Below are 18,259 nucleotides of genomic sequence, written 5' to 3'. Positions count from 1 at the left end.
TAACTGGTTAAGAGGCCTGCAGTATTACACTGACATGTTAGAGAATTCCTCCTCCTCCTCCCAGTTAACTGAGTATGGCTTTGTTTACTCCTCAATTAATTCTGCAATGAACTTTGCTTTATCCGTCATAAAATTATCTATTTTTTCCCTTTTTATCGTGACAAACTGTTTTATTGCCACAGTTTTTCAAGTGATTTGATAAGCCTGCCTCAAGACAGCCTGAATAATTGCACAGTGTACAGCAGATGCATCTCATCTCTCCATGGCAGCATGATGCACTGAATGTTTTGAGATTATTTTCAGTTGGGACTTGAAGGTGCATTTCATTTTCTGAATTAAATGAATGAAATGAAAATTAATGAAAGCAAAACAATGCCACATTGTTATGTTTAACGTATGCAAGTTTGAACACCCTTTTCTGTTTGATGGATGCAATATATTGTGTGTTTGTTCTCTCCCCTGCCAGTCTGCTTTAATCTCGCTCAGCAGTTTAAAGTTGGGGCACTTTTGGAGGATGCCCAGTTAGTTAGTTTGTGAAATTTATGGTAATTTGTACAGAGATGAGGCAAATGGGTACATTTTATTATAATCATCTTGCTCAAATGTAGATCTGCTTACAGTGAAAAGGAACATATTTATATCAATACCAGGGTTATTAAAACAATTCAGTCGTAAACCTCAGAATTGCAGGATGCTCTCATTGGTCTCGAGAATCATGCTTCTTAGCAGACACAATCTCATCATCTAATGGGTGCACAGCTAAAATGATCTGAAACGCAGGGGTTCATTTGGAAGTATGAATGAATGCATTTCTGTATGACCTCTTCTGTGTGTGTGTGTGTGTGTGTGTGTGTGTGAATAGTTTTAAAATCAGAGGAAGCTAAAAGATGAAAAATATTTGGTATCTACACTGAAATTATGGAAAATGTTAAACATTGTCTTTGCCGTGGCAGTTCATGATATGTCAACAACCCTAACACAAATAGAAGAGAAACAGTTAACATTAACCTGAGGGATGCCACCACAACATAGTCTATGATCTTGTTCTAACCATTCTATTTATTCATTTAACCTCATTGTAAAATGTTTCATTTCAATAGAATCCTGTCATTCAAGTTGTGACTAGTCCTGACACCAGGTAAAATATCTGATCAATTCAAAGTACTTTTATTATTATTTTGGACAACTTGCCCTTCATGAGTTACATAAAAAAGCTTACAACATATCATATACTACAGATGCTGTTTAATTAGTGATGATGACTAGCCTCTTACATGTCAAAAGTGCAGCCACTGGGGCATCCAGGTAGCATAGCGGTCTATTCCATTGCCTACCAACATGGGGATCGCTGGTTCGAATCCCCTTGTTGCCTCCGGCTTGGTCGGGCATCCCTACAGACACAATTGGCCGTGTCTGCGGGTGGGAAGCCAGTTGTGGGTAAGTGTCCTGGTCGCTGTACCAGTGCCTCCTCTGGTCGGTCGGGGCGCCTGTTCGGAGGGGAGGGGGAGCTGGGGGGGAATAGCGTGATCTTCCCATGCGCTACGTCCCCCTGGTGAAACTCCTCACTGTCAGGTAAAAAGAAGCAGCTGGCAACTCCATATGTATCGGAGGAGGCATGTGGTAGTCCGCAGCCCTCCCCAGATCAGCAGAGGGGGTGGAGCAGCGACTGGGATGGCTCAGAAGAGTGGGGTAATTGGCTGGATACAATTGGGGAGAAAAGGGAAGGGGGGGCGGGGTTCAGCTACTAGTTTTACACTATCAAAGCTTCATGAGCTGATCTGTAAAAATAACAGTACACATATACTGACATTCTAAGAGTAAAATTATTAAGTTTGAAGACTCAAATAGTCTTTTTCTTATTACCTAGAAATAATATAAATTCTATATTTATAGTGTTTCTAGGTAATAAGAAATATATTTATAATATAAATGTTTCTTATATATAATTTATATTTATATTATATAAATAAATCTATTGTATAAATTTATATTATAAGTTATATTTATAATATAAATAGTATACATTAAATTTGTATTGCCTCACTTTGAATAAAATTGATTCCAGTCCTATTTCACGATAATATAAAGTGAAGAAATTTAAAAGTCAGAGAAGGAAGTTGTGACACTACCCACTGGATTACAGGAATATGCAGGTGTGAACCCAGTAGACTAAAGGATTATACCTAGGTGGAAACTGAAAGGACTCCACCAACCTTTTGGCCAACAAACATTTTGCCAACAACCTACTTGACTGATGCACCAGCTTCATCAATAAGTATACAATAAGAAGTTTGGATATGTTCGCCATTTCATATTTCATACTCCACGCTATATTAAAACACACAGGAACAAAGGCTTACAGACAATACAAATAAATTTTACGCTCTGTGGGCCTTGGTTAAAGTGTAATCAAACCCTAAATTTGAGTTGTGCACATTAGTGCTGAAATGATTAGTCGATTAATTGAGCAGTCAACAGAAAATTAATTGAATACAGCTTTGGTGGTCGATTAATCATTTGAGTCATTCATCAAGTAAAAATACCAAACATTTGTTGGTTACTATTATAAATGCTTACATTTGTTTAAATTCCTCTGATATATCGCATTCTGATATGGATACTTGAGGGACTTTTTTGCTGTTGGTCAGACAGCAGTTTTAAGACATCACATGGGACTGGAAACTCAAGATGTGTATTCATCAGTATTTTTTTTACTTTTAACAGACTGAATTATTAATCACTTAATCAAAAATAATCAACAGATTAATCAATTATGAAAATAATCATTAGTTTCAGCCTTAGTTGCAGTACACATACATTTTATTTGTATAGCACTTTTCAAAGTACACAAAGACGCTTTACATAAGATAAAATAAACAAAAAGCGTCACATCAAAAACATGTAACACACCACAATAATCATACATTAAAAGCATTTCTTAAAAGGCAAGTATTGATTAATGATTTGAATGTGGAAAGATTGGTACAGAGTTCCAGGGGGAGGGGGCAAGTATGGAGAAGGCTCGGTCACCCAAGGTCTGGTGCTTGGTCCTGTGTGGTGGAGACAGGAGATCGGCATCAGAGGAGTGAAGGCTGCGGGAAGGTGTATGATAGTGGAGCAGGTCGGTGAAGTAGGAGGGGGCCTGGTTATGGAGGGCTTTATGAGTAAGGAAAAGGACTTTGAATCGGATCTATTGTGGGACAGGGACCCAGTGAAGGTTCTGCAGGACAGGGCTGATGTGATCACAGGAGTGGGTGAACAGGTAAGCAGCAGAGTTCTGGATGTACTGAAGTTTGTGTAGGACTTTAGATGATGAGCCGTAGAGAATGCTGTTGTGGTAGTCAATCCTGGCTCTGATGAAGTCATGGATCAAATGTTGGCAGCAGAGAAGGAAAGTGATGGGTGGAGACAAGCTGTTTTTTAGGTGAAAATAGGCAGTTCTGGTGATTTGATTGATGTGTTGTTCAAGCAGAGGTTGCTGTCAAAATGATTCTGAGATTACAGATGTTTGGGCAGGGAGATAGAGTGGAGTTGTTGGTGGTGAAGCACAAGTTGTGATTGGGTTTGGTAAGGGATTTGGGACTGATGAGGATTATGTCAGATTTATCACAATTTAGTTTGAGGAATTTGGCTTGTATCCATGATTTAATTTCAGTGAGACAGTTGGTCAGACTGGAGTAGATTTTAATGGTGATGGATTTAGTGGCAATGTAGAGCTGGACATCATTGGCGTAGCAGTAAAAGTGGAGACTATGACGTTGTATGATGTTACGAAGGGGCAGCATGTAAAAGATGAACAGGAGAGGACCAAGCACCGAACCCTGGGGGACACCTTGGGACAGGGGAACGGTGAACGAGGTGCAGTTGTGGATGCTGATGAACTGTTGTCTGTTTGTGAGATATAACTTTAGCCAGAGCAGTACCAGTGATGTTGAGAGAGAATTGACAGCGGGAGAGAAGAATTGTGTGGTTGATGGTGTCAAAAGCTGCAGTTAGGTCGAGGATCATGAGAATGCTGAGGTGGCCAGAGTCTGAGAAGAAGAGGAGGTAATTGGTGACTTTGAGGAGGGCTGTTTCTGTGGTGTACTGTAAGCTGTGAGCAGAACCCAGATTGAAATGGTTCTAACAGGTCATTGGAGATGAGGTGAGCATTGAGTTGGGAGGCAACAACCTATTCCAGTATTTATGACAGAAAGGGGAGATTGGAGATGGGCCGGAAGTTGCTCATGGTGCTCATATACATCTGTATGCACGCCACTACCTGAATAAAATATCCCAAGACTGGATATATATTCAACATTTTTGAAGATAAAATCAGCAAACACTATTAAATTAAAAATTTAATACAAGGGTAATTTAAGGAACGCTGACCTGAACAGTGATATGGAGATTATGGTCTAATGTCAGTTGGCAGAAAGTAATAAAAGATTACAGTTTGTTATAATCAGAGGTCTATCTCAAACCTCCAGTTTTAGAGATGTGCTCCCATCTCCCACTTCATTCTCTGCCTCATAAATTTACATATACAAAAGTATGTACCAGGTAGGAACAACAGGGCCAATTTTTGGAGGTATTGAATGTAATTGCCAATTTACAATCTTAAATTCCAGACATTTTCTGGGTCTTGTCTTCCAGATGTGCTACATGTTAGTCTAATTAGTTATGTGGTGTTCTTTGTTGTTATTTCTCTTTGGTTGAGAAATGTGCTTCAAATAGTTGTTATTATTATTATTATACCTAATGAGACTGTCAAAATGCTAGACACTTTCACTCAGACTTTGAGAAAAAATGACTGTCATGAATAAATATATGTGAGCAATTCATTAAGATATTCCCAAATTCATAATTTCCAAATTGATGTCCAAATGTATCATTTCCAAATTGATGTCCACATTTTAGGAACCCTTTCAGCCAACCTCTCTTGTGAGTAAATAGACTGGAAAAATGTGTGTCAATTTTGATGGACATTTATTGTCCAAAGAGTAACTTGCAATTCCATATAACCGCACATGGGCTTGTTGTTATAGTCTGTTTCTCAACTGACTTCTAGAGAGAAAACATTCATGTGCATTAAGTTAAGGGAAGGCCACCTTCCAAATCCAAGTACTCTGACCATTCATATTTATAGCAAAAACACTAGCTTGTAAAAATGTTTCTCCTGCTTTGGTAATACAAGCTTCGATGGAAAGAAGTGCTGAGTGGGTCAACAACTCAATATTTGGAAAAAGTAGGCTTTAAAAGACCAATGAAAAATTAAAGAAATTTATTTTATTTTGCCATAGTTTTGCATTACTGTTCTTATGTCATCCCCCACAAATTATGTAGTGACCCTGGCTAAATCCATGACAATTAAAGCTAATGAAAAGATACCCCATCTTTTCCAGTGGGTTTGCCAAGGCAAAATGTGCCATTCTCCCAAAATCCTAGCCCACTCTCATGGACCAGAAATACTCAGCTTGATGAGATGCATGCACAGAACAACTTTCTTGAAACTTGGTGTGAGTCAAGGTGCAAGAAAAGTGGACTTGTTCAAATCTAAGAGGAATAAGTTGACATTACATTTGGATGTTTGTGGAGAGTGATATGACAAAATGTTACGGGTTCAGTTTGATGTTGTATCCATGGCTTTCAGTCATATACATTCTAAAAGGCCAACAGAAAAGTTTTTTTTTTAAATTCAGTTGGGTCCCAGGTCAACACCCCTTTCAAATCAATGTAAGAATTGGAAAAAATAAATGAAACCCATTTGGGAAAAGAAAAGCCATCTGTCTCCTAGGTAAAAAAAAAAGAAAAAGAAAATATAGCCGCAAGCGGCGATTAATGGGGTCCAAGCAGTATTGCAGCCGCCATGTGTCCGATCTGTTTCATATTTGGTACATGGCTTCTATGTGCCACAAAGAATAAGCCTATCAAGTTTCATGAAGATTGGCCATTTACACTAGCAGATATTATCTGCTGAATTTTGATTGGCTGTTTGGCAGCCGTTTTGGTAATCCAGCCAATCAGCACTTTAGACAATGTAGCCAAATGGGTCCAAGTATAAGTATACCAAATTTCAGATTTTTTGATCAAGCGGTTTTTGAGATGTCGGATTACTTGGGTCGCCTGTGTCCTAGACGATTACCGTAATTTTTTTTAAATGTCGTAACACTTCCATTGCTTCAGAAACATGTGCCAGAGTTTCCAAAACTGGACCAGACGGTGTCTTGATTTCTTGCGTGCTAGCCGACTGCCGTAAAAAGAAAAAGTATGTCGTTAAACCCAGGTGTCCTGGCGTGTGGTCTGTAGAGCTGCAGCGCTTCCACACCAAATAAGTCAAAATAGCGGGCAAACTATATGACTGACATAGGTGGTCCCAATAGTAAAGTTGTTGAGCACATTGAGATGCATGGGTCGATCAAGGTTTGTGTTGATCTGACTTATGCTGTGGGAGTTATGGCCTTTTAAGCATGACCCTTTGTTATAGCGCCACCATCTGGCTGACATGGGTGATTTGTAGTGCCAGAGTAGTGGGGGGCCGTATGAATGCAAATACCAAATTCGGTTGGTCTAGGACTTATGGTTGCTGAGCCTCAGACACTTTCAGCTGAGAAACCGCGCCCAAACTAATACAAGTCAAAATGGCGGCTAAACTATATGGCTGACATATGTGGTCCCAATGACAAAGTTGTAGAGCACATCAGATGCATAAGTCTGTGAAGTTTTGTGTTGATCTGACTTATGGTGTGGGAATTACGCATGACCCTTTGTTATAGCGCCACCATCTGGCTGACATAGGTGATTTGTGGTGCCTGAGTAGTGGGGGGCCATAGGAATCCACATACCAAAGTTGGTTGGTCTAGGACTTACGGTTGCTGAGTCTCACACACTTTTAGCGGAGAAAAATAATAATAATCCTAACAAATACAATAGGGTTCCACCAGCTTCGCTGCTTGGACCCCTAAAAAGGTTTTCAACCATATTATGGCACTAAGTGTTATTAATTAACATTCAAAGATTCCACCTAGCTTCTCTCTCTCTCGCTCGCTCGCTCTCTATCTCTCTCACTCTCTCGCTCGCTCTCTCTCTTTGAGATTGTTCCCTGACCTCACTTTTGCCTACCTGGCTGGATAACACTTGGTTAACAACATGTAGTGTTAAACATTGGTATTTTTCAATTTGTTAGTACAAATGACATTTTTCAAGAAAGAATTTGATAAGAAATAAGTGGGTGAGCATTCATTTTGATATTATTTCTACATTTTTTTTCAAATTATTGAGTATAATTGTTTTCTAATTTAAACTGGGCAGAACGGTGGCCCAGTGATTAGCCTCACAGCAAGAAAGTCCTGGGTTCGAACCTCAGGCCATCTCAGGTCCTTTCTGTGTGGAGTTTGCATGTTCTTCCCGTGTCTGCGTGGGTTTTCTCCGGGTGCTCCAGTTTACTCCCACCATCAAAAAGACATGTGTGTTAGGGTTCATACCAGGGCCTGTCCCCTTGACCAAGGCAATGGAAAGAAGAACTGGAGTTGGTCCCCGAGTGCTGCAACTGCCCACTGCTCCTATACAATAGGATGGGTTAAATGCAGAATACAAAGTAGTTGTAAGAATACAATTTAATGTAAGACTACAATGACAAAATAAAGTGGCTCTCTTCTATGTGGCCTGAACTGATGAGAATGTTGGTCCAAAATCAGCAGTATTTCCAGATAGCAGTTGAAAATAGTGTCCTTTGTTAAAACCATCTATATAATAATCACAGGAAGTTCATCTGGACACAACATTAAGTGGGATATCATTATATATCGTAATCATTTGCCTTATCAGTAAGTTAAATCTATCAAAACAATGGAATGGGCTGTAGAAAAAGAACATTTTTTGAATGTCACTTAGCTATTTTAGCACAGAAGTAACTTCCACCCAGGGGTATATAAATTCATGCAGAAACTCTACAGTTGGTATTTAAATGTCTTAAAGCATGCTCAATAATCCGGGTAAGAAAATCAAAGAAGGTTGAATCAGTTCATCTGGAAACACTCAACTAAGTGACATCTTCAGTCTAAACTGAGTGCAGGTATCCCCACCCTTATAAACAATACAGTACAATACAGTTGCAGAACGACCAAAACCAACAACTAGTTTCATATGCAAATATGGGTGTGACATTAATTACAGCTTCAAAGGCCATGTTTACTATTCACAGAGGACTAGGGAATGTTGCAATCACAACATTGTAAGATGGTGACAGATAGGTAGCACGGTGGCGCAGTGGTTAGTACTGTTGCCTCACAGCAAGAAGCTCCTGGGTTCGACACCGGGGTTGTTCAGTCTTGGGGGTCATCCCAGGTCGTCCTCTATGTAGAGTTTGCATGTTCTCCCCGTGTCTGCGGTGGATTTTCTCCGGGTGCTCTGGTTTCCCCCACCATCAAAAAGACATGCATGTTAGGGTTAATACTTCTGTCTGTGCCCCTGACTGAGGCATGGCAAGACGAACTGGAGTTGGTCCCCGGGTGCTGCACAGCGGCTGCCCACTGCTCCTAGCTACACAGCTAGGATGGGTGAAATGCAGTGTAATTTCCCTATGAGGATCACTAGAGTATATCAAGATGGCCTGGCAGCCTGTCCAGGATATCTCCCCGCCTGCCGCCCAGTGACTGCTGGAATAGGCTCCAGCATCCCCGCGACCCTGAGAGCAGGATAAGCGGTTCAGATAATGGATGCATGGATATAATGACTGAAACCAATGACCAGTTTTGGGTGTTAACTATTAACTAGAGTTTCAAAGGTCAATTTTTTTCCTTATTCAGTATGTAACCAAATATCTATTTGTCCCTCTTTAAATAGAAATAAATCAAGATGGGACCAGATTTAAATTGTACTGTTAACAGGAAATGTATTCCAGAGACTGATAGTAGTATGCTACTTAAGTCCGAATAATTATCTAATGGACTGCAACGTATCCCCCCTCAAATAAATGTCAATCCTTGTTTAAGTAAACGCACAGAAAATAAAATAAATTATCTTGTATGTTATGACTTATAAATGAAAGAGGATGAATGACATGAATGAATGACAATATAACAAGCATGAATGAATGACATTAAAGAGATAGTTTAGCTAAAAAGAAAATAAAAGAATCAAGTTATTTTTCAATATGTTGTGTCTTTCAGTCTTAATCAAAAGTGAAATTTTTACTGTTGTGAACCAATGAACACTTAAACCTCCCAGAAAGGAATGTCTTTATCCTTGATTTGATACTCCTCGATCCATACGAAAACACTCCCAACAAACAGTTGAAACAAAACAAAAATTTGATACCCCCGAAATATATATATATATATATATATATATATATATATATATATATATATATATATATATATATATTATAGCACTCGATATCAAAGAAATATGTTCTCTGATACTCAAGTGACCCGAGAACAGAAGTAGGTGATGGTGGCCAACTCGTCTTCAGTGTCCAAGGAGAATGATGTTATCTACTCAGCTCCTGTCCCATCCATCAGCTAGCAGGAAAACATGGCAGAGAGTGGTGATTTGAAGATAAGAAAGGCTAGACACGGGCAACACTTGGCTAAGTCTTCTCTCTTCTTCTTCTTTCATTTAGTCAAAGGCCGCTTGGGAATATCAGGTGCTGTAAGCTTTTTATCTCCCCTATGATCATCTAAAACCCCTTTGCTTTTCTTTTACTCAGTTGCAATTCACATATGACAACATATCAGGGCAACATATCAGGCATTATCTTGATAACTCTCCCAATAATAATAACACAGTTTTATCCTTTTTTGGCTGATACGATACGCTGACCAATATATTGTGCACCCCTGTGTTGTATATTGTTGATCAAAGAAAGTTGAATCAGTTCAACTAGATACGTTTACTCACAGATACGTTTCATCACTCAACTACAAATGTGGTTGTGACAGTTAACTAGAGTAGCTAGAGTTCACAGAGGATTTGGGAATGTTTGCAATCACAGCATTGTAAGATGGTGACAGATGTACTCTTACAATGCTGTGACTGCAAACATTCCCAAATCCTCTGTGAACTCTAGCTACTCTAGTTAATGGTCACACCCATGTGTGCACACGAAACTGGTCGTTGGTTTCGGTCGTTATGCAACTGCATTGTTTATAAGGGTGGGGACACCTGCAGTCAGTTGAGACTGAAGAGGTCACTTTGATGAGTGATGAAACGTATCTATCAATAAACGTTGTATCCAGATGAACTAATTCAACCGTCTTTGATGTTCTCACCTGGAATATTGAGCATGCGTCAAGACATGTATAATGTAGTGTTTTGTTATTTGTCTTCTCCTCTTCCCTAAAAGGGCACCCTAAAAGTGTGGTTTCTAGAGAACCAAATGGATATTCCACAACAGCGATTTCACACAACTTTATATTTTCAACATGCTAAACATGTTTAAGAGCTTAAGGGATTAGCTTTTCAGATGTATAAATGGTAGGTAGGTGAATCCAACAAGGTTGGAGGCATTATTTAATCAAAGGGTCATAGAACATGATGCATCATACATTTGAGCATAACAACAGTATTGTGTAATACCTCCAGCTAGCGGGACTCCCTAGTTTCAAAAACAGTCAGAGCAGAATGCCAATTGCCATTACTTTTCCAAAAAGGGCAAAAACATTGAAATCTACACGATTGATTTCTCATCATAAACTTTCTCGGACATACATTTGGTGACAAAATAATTGCTGTAGTGCTAATATTCCAAATTAAAGTTGTTGGTTTGATTTTGTCCACTATACATGTTTGGCAGTCTCTTTTGTCACTAATGTAAAATAGTTAATTCAGTTAAAATAAGGTAATAACCCCCCCCCCCATCATCTTTTTTGAAACCAAAGTTTGGTAACCCTATCAGATGGGTTAACTGAAGTATTTAAACACCTATCTAGTAGATTTTTCTAACTCGGTTGTACTCTATTTAAACATAAAATCTGTGTAAAAGTCCCCAAAACTGGCAGAAAACTGCACATTAAACAGCTGTTTTGTGAACATTTTCTCCCCAGGAGAGCTCCTGGGCCCCCTTCCATAATATGGTTCGTTACCCTACAACCACAGTGAGGAAGAATGATAGGGGAAATACTAATGGGTACTGTAATACCACTTCAACAGTAATTCGGAATTAAAAACAACATCTTGCGTCTGGGTGGTGTAGCGGTCTACTACTACCAATACGGGGACCGCCAGTTCGAATCCCTGTGCTACCTCTGGCTTGGTCAGGCGTCCCTCCAGACACAATTGGCCGTGTCTGTCTGCGGGTGGGTAGCCGGTTGTAGGTATGTGTCCTAGTCACTGCACTAGCGCCTCCTCTGGTCAGTCGAGGTGCCTGTTCAAAGTGGAGGGGGAACTGGGGGGATTAGCGTGATCCTCCCACGCGCTACATTCCCCCAACGAAACTCCTCACTGTGAAGTGAAAAAAAGGAGCTGGTGACTCCACATGTATCGGAGGAGGCATGTGGTAGTCTGCAGCCCTCCCCGGATGGGCAGAGGGGGTGGAGCAGCGACCGGGATGGAAAGTGGGGTAATTGGCCAAAGTACAGTTGGGGAGAAAAAGGGGGAAAAAGCCACAAAAAAAATAAATAAAAACAAAGCTGAAATCAGTCTGACTTATGGCTTCTAATGTTTTCCCAATCTCATAGCTAATACCTTGTACAGTTGATACATTTCTGGCTAATAATGAAATTCCCAGTGGTGACCATTAATGCCATTTTTAGTTGCGGAGCCTGGCATTTCAGCTCCACACCTGCTGGAACAGGCTGCAGCCCCCTATGACAAAATAGTGGATTAAACATGTATGAATCTGCACAAAGTAATGAACATCAGACCTTAGATCTGTTTGGCTGCACGTGTTCAGAAGTAAAACAATTTCAGTTTTGCATTTTGTGTGAACCACCATTAATATTTTTTTTCTCTTTGAACTGATTTAAAAGTTTTGTCCACCGTTGTTGTTGTTGTTGTTTTAAAGACACTGCATTGTCCTCCCATGCATAACTTTTTTACTTAATATCCCATCTTCTCAAACACTATTATTTCTCCTCTGCAGACCACAATGGGATGACTGTGTTAGCTTGTTTCCTATAATTTATTTATTTATTTAATTATTTACTTGTTTATTTATTTCAACACTGCTGCTCATTACAGGCGGTGTTTAATAATTGAGAAGCTGGCGTCAGCTTGCTTTAGTTTGATGAAAGTGCCACCTTGCCAGCCAGTATGACTGGCTGTGCCTTTCATTATGGCTTTGTATGGCACCGGCAGTCCCAGCGGATGGCAGTGCAGCCACCACAGCATATTCTTCAAAATACTCTCTTTAATTCCGTATGGTTGCCAAGAAATGCTCCTGATTCAAGGCCTAATAACACACTAGGGACAGAGGGCCAGAAAAGCCTCCCCTATTTCCTCTTTGGTGCAGCTACTGTAATTTGAGCCCCATGTAGAGCTAGGCGCTAAGAAAATTGCGATGATAATTCTAAAGAATTTTACACGATGTCGATAAACATCACAATATATATTTACATATGCAAAATTAATATGTTCAAGAACCCAACTGATGTTAATCTCATTGAATTGTTTGGTAATATGAAGTACAATATTGTAGCGAATTCGGGGGCAGTCGGGGAACCGTCGCCACAGCTAGGACGCGAACCCGTGGCTCCCACACCACAAGCGACAACGTTAACCAGTCGACTAAAGGGTCCGACCCCTTAGCCAAGGGCTAACATGTGCACGTTACACTACCCCCCTCCTTTGGGAAGCGCGTCCCCGCGCTTCAGCATATCAGCTCCCTCACGCCTCTGGGCGCATGCGCTTCCGATGACCTCACGGTCTCACCATCCCACTTCTGACACCAATGTAGCGAATTCGGGGGGCAGTCCGGGAACCGTCGCCACAGCCAGGACGCGAACCCGTGGCTCCCACACCGCAAGCAACAACGTTGACCAGTCAACTATAGGAAAAGAAAATTGAATCAGTATATCTGGGCACAAAGTACTGTTCACAGAGGGTTGGGGAAAAGTTGCAATCACAGCATTGTAAGATGGCGACAGATGTACTCTTAGCCCCCCTCCTTGGTTCAGGGATGGTCGTTCCCTCTTAACATAGATGGCCTCTTTGACTCCCCCATTCAAACCAACGTTCCTCCCTATCAAGGATGTGCACATCCTCATCTTTGAAAGAGTGGCCTGACATGGTAGCTCTTCTGGGTTGTGGCCTCCTCTTGGCCAGTGTCTGTTTGGTTCCCCTGGTGTACAAGTCATGGCACTATTTCCAGCACTTAACAGTGTACACTATATTGCTGTTTGTGCTTGTGCTGGGGGACCCAATCCTTGGGGTGGACCAACTTCTGGCGCAGTGTGTTTTGGAGTTTGAAAGCAACTGACTCTGTGTTTGGAAAATATGCATCTCAACTGTTGTCTCTCACCACATATGGAAACACCACTGGGTTACGCTTAGGCAGCTGTGGTCCTCCTCCTCCCTTCAATGAGCTGGTGCACTGTTTGGGCATCTTCCTGACTTTGACACACACCCAGTTAGGGTGTGACATTTAATTTTAATCCAGGTGTCATCCACAAATCTGAACCAATGGCTAGGTGGTGTCCCTGGATAGGACATCAGAGCCCTCTTTTCCACTTCCTCCATATACAAGTTGGCGACCATAAGTGAGACTGGGGAACCCATGGCACACCCATGCTTCTGCCTATGGTACTGCCCCCTGTATGTGAAGTACGTGGACTGAAGACACAGCTTCAGCAGCAGACACATTTGGTCAGTGTTAAGGGTGGTCCTATCGCTAAGGGTGGGGTCATCTTGTAATTTCATACGGATCATCTCCACTACTTCATCGACAGGAATGCGACATAAGTTCATATAATATCAAACCAAAACTAGTTTTCAATTGATTCTCCCTCAAATATTTCAGACCTTATTTTGTGAGAAATTGTAGGTGGTAGATTCTCATTATCATTAATTAGACAACAAAATTGTGTACCACAGCGCGTGACATTATCCAGGTTTAATTCTGATTTTATAACACGGAAAGATGATAAAAGACAATATTCCATTATTAACACAGTTTTTGTAACGTTAAGATGGTGACAAGTTGTCATCACCTTAAGGTTAGTAATGCTCTCATAGCTTGTGATTTCAAACAACTTTGTTTCATCCCTTAATATAATCTTTCCTGTTGTGGTCACAAAATTGATTGCGTTAGTTCCACAATGCAAAATAGGGTCTTGTGTCCTCACATGCTTCATTCAGTAGACACAATAATGAAATCCTTATATTTTTGCGAGAAGGCCAACTGCCCACCATGAGCGCTCAATACACAATGGTCAGAACATCTAAGTGAGTCATTGCTTGACAGAAGTGGAGGTACTTATGACAAACCAGAATAGTAGGGTTGGGGTTCAAAAGCATTTTAATGAATCTGAATCCAGTATCAAATCTGCTCATCAAATTCAAATTCATTTGAATATCATAGCAATTTTTTTTTGCAAATTGTAAAAAAACAAAAAACTTAAGAAAGTAACTTATTTTTGACTCACATATGTTTGGTCCTTTTTTGTCAATCGAACATGATCCAAGAATTAAATAGCGTTAAGCGTGCTGCCCGTGTGTGTGTAAGCGTAACTGGATGACATTATTTCCTGTTGAATCCACAGCAAACATGTAATGGCTTTTTTTTCCCCCCTATAATACTGCATGTAGTTTTATGCTTCTGCAACCAGTGACAATTGTAGAATAAAGGCGGTCTGGAATTTTGGGGGAAAAAAGTTCAACGAGAGAGAAGTTTGCCTTGGAAGATTATCAAATTCAGATGATGGTCTGGCGGCCTTTCCAGGGCATCTCCCTGCCTGCCACCCAATGACTGCTGGGATAGGCTCCAGCATCCCCGGGACCCTGTGTAGGATAAGCAGTTTGGATAATAGATGAATTGGATGGATGTTTTATAAACTCGTAACATGTTCCAAAACAGAACAGGCCATCGAGCCCCAACTCTAATTAGGAATTGCTGAAGTTGCAGACTCCACACAAGCACAGGATGGTGTCAGTTCACTTGTAGTGGCTGCAGCACACTTAGTGTTCCTGAGATTTATATTCTATGGATTTGAAATGAAATAAGAGTTTTCTTTTAGCTGTGGAGTTTAAAACTTAAATCATCTTTACCTCATCAATACCTTATATCAGGGATGAGCAACATGATCCAGAAAGGGCCGGTGTGGGTGCAGGTCTTTGCTCCAACCAAGCAGTTACACAACTGATTCTATTAGTCAACCAATAGTCTTTGCTAAGGACCTTGATTTGTTGACTCAGGTGTGTAACTGCTTGGTTGGAACAAAGACCTGCACCCACACCGGCCCTTTCTTGATCATGTTGCCCATCCCTGCCTTATATCAAATCACATTAATTCATTGTTAATGTACATTAAGCATGCAGCTTTTCAATCAGACTGAGTTCCTACAAACTGCTCCCAATGCACACTGCCAAAGACCAGAAGGAATTAAGCACTGACCACAGCATGTAGAATTTAGTTTTTTACTGTCAAAACAACCTCCCAGTTTTAATTTTTTTACATTTGATGAGACATTGGTCAGTCCAGGAATCTACTAAATAAATAAAGGGTTGGAAATCTATTTTGCATTAGAATTTCTGTTGTGGACCTTAATTTTTCCATTCAGAATTCAATTTCAGAGCCGACACTGCCATGGTCCTTTTGAAAACTGCTTGTGCTAAACAATCAATGGTTGTCCTCGTACCATTGCGGACAATGTAGATTACAGAGGGATGGTAGCAGAAAGTAAGGCAAGGCAAGACAAATGTATTTGTAGTATGGCATATTTCGGCAGCAAGACAATTCAAAGTGCTTTGCATAAATCCATAAAAAGGCATCAACAAAAGTAAAAAGACATTCAAATACAATTAAAAAAAAAAGATGAAATTAAAGATGGAAAAAAATAAGCTAAGACATAAAACACAAAAAAGTTACAGTGCCATGAAAGATCTCCAAATGTGCTTCAATAAAAGGCAGCGGCAAACAGAAACGTCTTCAGCCTTGATTTAAAAGAGCTGAGAAGCGCAGCAGACCTGCAGTTTCCTGGGGGTTTGGTCCAGCTATATGGTGCGTACAAACTGAAGGCTGCCTCTCCACGTTTAGTTTAGAGTTTGGGAACAGAAAGCAGACTTGTCCCAGATGATCTGACCGGTCTGGATGGTTCATAGTGTAGCAGGAGATCAGAAATGTATTTCAGCCCTAAACCATTCACTGCTTTGTGAACTAAGAGCAGTATTTTACAATCAGTTCTTTGATGGACAGGAAGCCAGTGTAAAGACCTCAGAACTGGACTGACGTGATCCACGTTTTTGGTCTCAGCAAGAACTTGAGCGTTTTGAATCAGCTGCAGCTGTTTGATTTTTTTCAGAGACCTGTAAAGACACCATTACAGTAGTCAAGGCAACTGAAGATAAGTGCATGGACATGTGTTTTCCAAATCCTGCTGAGTCCTTTACTTCTTAATATAGTCTTCAGGTGATAGCAGGCGGTCTGTGGCTATTGAAATTCAGGTCTGAATCCATGACTACACTAAGCTTTCAGGCTTGGTTTGTGGTTTTTAACATTACCGACTGTAGCCGAGTGCTTGACTTTTAACCATTCTTCCTTGGCTCCAAAGACGATTACTTCAGTTTTATCTTTGTTAAATTGAAGAATATTCTGATACATCCGGTCGTTGATTTGTTCAGTGCACTTACTCAGTGCTTGTATGGGATTATAGTCCTCTGGAGATGTGGTCATGTAAATCTGTGTATTGTGTGCGTTATTATGGTAACATATTTTGTTGTTTTCCAAAATCTGAACTAGTAGGAGCATATAAATGTCAAACAGAAAAGCCTTGGGGAACTCCACAGGTCATTTTTGTCTGCTCAGATTTGTCATTACCTATAGACACACAACGTAGTCCCTGTCCTTTAAGTAGGATTCACAGCAGTTTATTGCTGTACCAGAAAGTCCCACCCAGTCAATCCTGACTGGAAGACATTAGAACAGTTGTTTAGTGTCAAAAAGTTTTTAAGTTGCTGGCAAATGGCCTTTTCGGTGATTTTATTAGAAACGGGAGGTTTGATATGGGCCTATAACTGTTCATTAGTGAAGTGTCTAGGTTGCTCTTTTTTTACGAGTGGCTTGATAACTGCAGTTGTCAGGGCCTGTGGCAAGAGACCTGAGAGAAGAGATGCTTTGACAATCGGTAGAAGATCTGAGGACATGCAATTAGAAACATTTTTGATAAAGGCTGTTGGGAGAATATCAAGGCAGCAGGAGGAGGATTTCAGATGTTGTATAATGCCCCCCAAGTTGTTATGGTTGACAGGGTCAAATTGTGTCATGCTATTTGAATTGATTTTAGATAGACACAGGGACAACACACACCCTGTACCTAGTATGGAGGCACTGACTGTCTAATTTTCTGAATTTCATTATTGAAGAAGGAGGCAAATTCATTGCAGGCTGTGGTAGATAGAAATTCAGGTGCTACTGCCACAAAGGGGTTTGTTAGCTTGTCAACAGTAGCAAACAAGGCATTTACATCGTTATTCATTTTGGCAATGATGTCAGAGAAGTAAGACCGCCTTGCCCTCTCAGTTCCAAACTGTAAATGTGCAGGCTTCATAGACGTCATAATGAGCAGTATGATTTGTTTTTCGCCACGTGAGCTCAGCTCAGCTTTACAATACTCTTTTTGTATTCTGACCAGCGTGGGATTTCTCCATGGAGAGCTTTTCTTACCAGAGATCACCATAACCTTGGTGGGTGCAATGGCATAAATAACATTTGTACTTCTAGAACTGAAATTATTTGCAAGCACACAGACTGAGACCCAAGAGACAGCGAGAGTGGAAGAGAAAGCCTGAATAAATATTTCAATGGAGTTTTCGGTGACATACTGTTTTGTGATTACCTGTGTTTAAACCAGCAGTGTAATGGGTCAGTGCCCGGCCCCAATGGAAAATGGGCAAAACAGGCCCCATCCCGCCAATCACAATCAGACGAAACACAGCATAATGTCAGTAGTGAACGAAAGAAGTGAAAATATGCAGCTTTAAAATGGCCAGCAACAGTGGCATGCACTGCAGTTGACGCCTAAATGAAATAATTACTAGAAAAACAGACTACCGTGCTATAGGAGAGGAGTCATAATAGCAGGGCCAAGATAGTGACAGACAAGCCTACTTAACAAAATCTGGT

General features: G+C 40.5%; 1 protein-coding gene across 1 annotated transcript in view; it reads left to right on the top strand.

The window, feature by feature from the left end:
* Positions 1 to 18,259, top strand: part of LOC130122163 (leucine-rich repeat transmembrane neuronal protein 4-like) — a 151,940-nt gene that overhangs the window by 53,240 nt on the left and 80,441 nt on the right. The window lies entirely within an intron of this gene.

This window comes from Lampris incognitus, chromosome 12, assembly GCF_029633865.1.
Source record: "Lampris incognitus isolate fLamInc1 chromosome 12, fLamInc1.hap2, whole genome shotgun sequence".
Lineage (NCBI taxonomy): Eukaryota > Metazoa > Chordata > Actinopteri > Lampriformes > Lampridae > Lampris > Lampris incognitus.
This window is presented reverse-complemented; position numbering and strand designations above follow the sequence as displayed.